Raw genomic sequence first — 6,000 nt, 5'->3', positions numbered from 1 at the left:
GATAGTTTTCTGAATCAAATAAGAAGACCACATGGCTTTTCTCCTCTCATCCATTCATGTGGTAAAACATATTCATTCTAAGGCTAAACCTCTCCTGATTTCCTGGGAAAGAGCAAATTTGGACAAAATATCTTTCTTTTTTTTTTATGTTTGGCTAGATTCAGTTTAATGTTGTTTAGGATTTCTGTAGCACTGTTTACCAGTTAGAGTGTAATTTTCCTTTATCACATCATCTTTGTCTACTTTTGGCATCAAGGTTACATTAACCTCATGGAATGTTACCGGGGGAGTAATATCTGCAGTTTTCATCTTTTAGAAAACTGGAACAAAATTTTTTTAAAAGTTATATAGAATTTTCTCATAAAATTGACTGGGCTTGCTATTTTATTTATGGGACAATGTTAAACTACTGATTAAATTTCTTCAATGATTGTAGGACCACTCAGGCATTCTTTTTCTTCTTAAGTCAAGTTTTCACCAGGTTATAATTTTCCAGGAACATGTTTATTTCATAGAAGTTCTCAAATTTATTGCCCTGGCCAGTTGGCTCAGCAGTAGAGCATCGGCCTGGTGTGCGGGGGACCCGGGTTCAATTCCCGGCCAGGGCACATAGGAGAAGCGCCCATTTGCTTCTCTACCCCCACCCCTCCTTCCTCTCTGTCTCTCTCTTCCCCTCCCGCAGCCAAGGCTCCATTGGAGCAAAGATGGCCCGGGCTCTGGGGATGGCTCCTTGGCCTCTGCCCCAGGCGTTAGAGTGGCTCTGGTCGCGACAGAGCGATGCCCCAGAGGGGCAGAGCATCGCCCCCTGGTGGGCAGAGCTTCACCCCTGGTGGGCGTGCCGGGTGGATCCTGGTCGGGCGCATGCGGGAGTCTGTCTGACTGTCTCTCCCCGTTTCCAGCTTCAGAAAAATACAAAAAAAAAAAAAAAAAAAAAAAGAAGTTCTCAAATTTATTAACATAATATTTATAAGCAGATCAAGTAATTATTTTGACCAGATAATACAATTTATATTTATATCTTTCCTTTTAATATATGCTGTTTGTGTAGTTGTGACTGTCTTCTATAACTATTAGTTTTATTTGCGCCTTTTTTTGTTGTTTTTTTCTTGATGAATCTCACTTAAGATTTGGTTATTTTATTATTCTTTTAAAAAAACCAAATTTTCAACATTTTCTCTTAGTTTTAACTTTGTGTTCCTTTTCATTAACATGTATCCATGACCTTATTATCTTTTATTTTATTTCTTTTAATGAGTTTATCCTCTGTTCTTCCCCTGCTAACTGAACATTCAGCTTACTTTCAATGTTACAATTTTAAATAGAATTGTTAGGCTATATGTTTTTTCTCAAATATAAGTAGGTGAGGGTATATATTTTTCACCATTGTAACACCCTACAAGTTATGATGTATAAGAGATTTATTATTGTTCAGTTCTGAGCATTTTAAAATTTCTATTATAATTTTGTCAATCTTGAATTTCCAAAAACATGTTAAAAATTATTTTTGACTTTGACTTCTGATTTCATTGTACTATGGTAAGAGAACATAATCTGTATGGTACCTATTTTTTTTTGAAATTTAATATGTTTTTTTTATGGCTTAATTCATTGATAATGTTTATAAATGTGCTGTGTCTGCTTAAGAATAATGTGTATTTGATATATGATTATTAACTCAAGCTTTATAATTATGTGATTCAAATTTCTACAGCTTTACTACTTTATCTGGTGTATCTATCTATAATTGAAGAAGAAATGTTGAAATTTCTCCTTCTGTTGGTTTAGAAGCTATACACTATATTTTCAGTTGTTACTCTTAAAAATTTTGTTACACTTAATTTAAAATTTAAAATTTAATTTTCCAAACTCTTTCCTCAATGGTAAAAAGTCATTTTAACAATTGTAACAATGATTAAGATTTCATTATTTTGTAATCGGTATCTTAGTTGTCTTTTTTTAACTCCATGATTAAACTCTACTTTATTATATTATACAACTGGTGTTTGTTTCAATTTACCTGTGTATTTCCAAATTCCTTGGCTCACCACTCCCCTTTGGATTGCAGACCTTTATTCTGAGTTCACTGTTTTCTTCCTGAAGTACTTTTAGAAGTTCCTGCAGTAAAGGTCTGTAGGTAGTAAGTACTCCCAAATTTTATTTATCTGCAAATGCCTTTATTTTACTTAATTCTTGAAAAATAATATTTCTGAGCACACAATTCTAGATTTGCAGTTATTTTATCTCAAATTCAAAAATATTGTCCCACCATCTTCAACATCCTGTGGTTGAGAAGACTTCTGATAAATTTAGTCCTTTTGTAGGTAGTCTCTCATCTATTCTTGGTTGCTTTTAATCATCTCTTTACATTGTGTGTTCTCAAAATCAGCCACCTTGGTATTTGTTTTGCTGCCTATTGCAACGGATTTGTATATTTCATCATTTCTCAGCCATTATTTCTTTGAACACTGCTTCCTATCTATTTTGTTTATTCTTTTCTTCTTGGATGCTTTTCTAATACATATTTTTCTTTCTTTATACATATTATCCATCTCCTTGTATCTCTGTGCTGCAATCTTGGTAATTTCTTATGACTAGTTTTCCAGTTCTCTAATTTTCTCTTCTGCCATGTCTAATCTACAATTTAACCATCCACTCAGCTTTTATTATCTATGGTAGTAGTTTTTTTTTTTATATTGTATTGGGTAGTATTCAAACCATTATTTATTTTTATTTATTTAAACATATCATATATAATTATTTTATATTTTGAATCTAATAATTGTATTATCTAAAGCACTTACGAGCCCAAAACTTGTTTCTGCTGACTTCTCTTACGGCATTTGCTTTTTTGGGGTTTATGAGCTTATATTTGATTGATCTTAAGCTGTAGAAATCTTGAGGGCCTAAATTGGGGATTCTTGCATCTGGAGAGGTTTTGTTTGTTCTGCCGGGACAGAAGATGTCTCTGACCTAGCTCACTCAGGACTCCAGGCGGATACAGGGTTTGGGAGTGCTCAGATTTAGTCTTTGCTGTGTGGGAAACCCAAAGATTAGTGATGGGGCCCACTAGAAGCCACTCTGCCATCACACATATACCGCATTCTGTTTCTACCTCTCAGTATTCTGTCTGTGGATTCATGTCTCTGCTGAAGCTCCCATTCAGGACCTCAGGTCTCTCATCTAAATTATTTCAGTAGCCTCCTACCTGCTTCTTTGCCTCACTCCTTCCCTATCCAATCAATTCTGCAGCCAGCTCTCTAATTGATCTTTCTCAGACAAAATTCTGATGTTTACCATGTAAATCCCTCAGGTTTGCAGTATTTGCCACCTTTTTGAAAGTACTACCATGGCCCTGGCCAGTTGGTTCAGTGGTAAAATGTCAGCCCGGCATGTGGAAGTCCCAGGTTTGGTTCCCGGTCAGGGCACACAGGAGAAGTGACCATCTGCTTCTCCAACCCTCTCCCTTCTGTCTCTCTCTTTCTCTCTCTCTCCCCTTCCCCAAGCCATGGCTCATTTGAGCAAGTTTTCCCTGGGCACTGAGGATGGTGCCATGGCCTGACCTCATGTGCTAAAATAGCTCGGTTATTGAGCAACGGAGCAGTGGCCCCCGATGGGCAGAGCATCGCCCCATAGGGGGCTTGCCAGGTGGATCCCAGTTAGGGCACATGTGGAAGTCTGTCTCTCTGCCTCCCTGCTTCTTACTTAATAATAATTTTTAAAAGGAAGTACTGCCACTAGGTTATCTAACTTGCACCTCACAGTAACTTTATGAAAAACAGCCAATAAGCTTTCCTTTCCAGTGGTTTCCTCTTGCCTTCAGAGCAAATCCAAACTCCCAGTGCTGCCTTAATGTCCGCCTCTTACTAGTTCCATCCTCCCTCGGAGACAGCATCCCCTGCTAATCCCTTTCCCGCATCCTATAGTCCAGCTGACCTGAACCTCTCAAGCCTCTCCTTTTCCTTTCTCTCACTGGTCCCTCTGACGAGCATGTCCTGTCATTATTTTTCCTTCAAGGTCTGGCTCAAATGCTGACTCTTTCAGGACACCTTTCATTTATCTCCTCAGCTAAATGTGCTCTATCTCTCTTGGGCATTAAGTAGTTCACACACACACACACACACACACACACACACACACACACACAGATGTATACCTTCCCTCAGGAATTAATTGCTGTGCACTTGGTCTTAGAGTTCCTTTCCTTCTTCCCTGCTGCTCTCAAGCTGCTTTTTAAGGTCAAGTTCCATTTCATCTTTGTAGCCAATCCCTGTTTCATCCCTTCCCACCCCGTCTTTAATGGTTCTTCAACCATTATGATAGAGGGAGCATGGTGGAGACCCCCCTGGGAAGGTCATCGCAGCTGGTGGCTCCCTGAAGGCTGTCCACATGGAGGGTTGGACTGGAAGTGGGTGTATTCACTAGAGCATTCAGGGGGCTCAGTTCCTAAGAGCTGACAGGCTAACAGGCTTTCCACTGATGTGTCCTTCACATGGAAAAGAGGAAAAAGAGGCAATCTTGCACTAATGTTTCTGTCTTCCACGATCGGCTGGCAATGGCCCCCGACCTTATGCGGGTGTCAGCGCGCAGGCAGAGGGCTGACCGTGCGGGGAGGGGCCCTCAGTCCTTGTCACAGGATCGAACTTCCCAAGGAGGATCTCTCCCTCGCTCACGGGCCTGCCAGTCTCTCTTCTTGCACAGCCTGTCACAGTCACCTGAAGGGCTGAAGCAGGAACAGAGAACCCCTTCCCCCAGAAGGGAGGTGACCTCTGGAACAGCGCAAGTCCACTTTTTTCTTTTTGAGAACATCCCATCAATAACGACTAAATCCAGTCCGTGAATTCTGGGAGAGAAGCACGTGGATTTGCTTGGTGCAAAAATCACAGAACATCTCTCCCTGGATGTCAGCTTTTGTGCAGATTGTAAAGGATGCAAGGCACACAGATGGAACTCTGCTTCTCAGATGTGGCCTGTGGTTTTAACGCTGATGCAGAAAGTGGAGGCTTTTCTAAAGTCAGGAAAATCTAAGTGCAAACAAAGAGACCTTCGTCCGAAATGCCTCCCTGCTGATGTGCCTTTGCTGCTGGCTCTGCCCTGGAGAACTGTCCTCCCACTGGCCCGTGGTGCCCAGAGCCCCGAGTCTGCACGGAGCACCAGGCTTTGCCTTCGGGCTCTGCCGCTTCCTGACTGCACAGACACGGGCTAGGCATGCCCCCTCCAGCGCGGAAGCCTTATCAGCCTCTCACATCTCAGCTAGGAGATGATCGGACCCTCCCTTGAAGGAATGTTGGATGGGCGGGGAGGCAGAATGCCAAAGGGCGCAGTGCCTGGGTAAGTGGTACGAGAGGACACCACCCAGAAGGAAAGGGGCTGGGGGGCGCCACAGATAAACTGTCCTCTCTATCACCTTCTCCAGGGCTGGTGATGCTGAGCGGCACGTTGCTACAGCCAGAGGTGGGTGTGCTTCGAGAGAGAAAGGTCCTGCTGGGCACCAGGATTTCACTGGATCTTTCTGTGGCTTGCCTGGGGGCAGCCCACTGAGCCACTGATGGCAAAGCTGTCAATGCAAATGGTCTGAGACACGCGTGGCTGGGGTGACATGCTCCATGCGCAGCAGCTCTGCGCCCCGTGCCTCCGGAGGACCCGCTGACCAGCAGCGGGCCCTGCTCTCCCCACAGGGGTGGGCGGGCGGGCAAAGGCAGGCTGGAAGGCAGCCAGACGTGTGTTTTCCCAGCACAGCGCCTGGGCCAACTTCTAAATCTGCCAACTGCAACGTGAAGACTGAACATTCAGAGATCTTGTCCCACCCTGATTTATGAATGCCTCCTCCCCAGACCGAGCTTTTTAATTCCACAGCGTTAGAGTGAATGCACCCCGATGTCTGCCTATAGAAGTACACACACGGTTAAGAGAGTCCTGGGGAAAAGAGGGAGTCAGAGAAGAGACAGGCAACATTTAGAACAGTTCCCATAAGCTTCACGGCCTAACAATCATGGCCATCTA

This window comes from Saccopteryx leptura, chromosome 3 (assembly GCF_036850995.1).
Source record: "Saccopteryx leptura isolate mSacLep1 chromosome 3, mSacLep1_pri_phased_curated, whole genome shotgun sequence".
In the NCBI taxonomy this organism is placed as follows: Eukaryota; Metazoa; Chordata; class Mammalia; order Chiroptera; family Emballonuridae; genus Saccopteryx; species Saccopteryx leptura.
The sequence above is the reverse complement of the archived record's forward strand: the minus strand, read 5'-3'. Positions refer to the sequence as shown.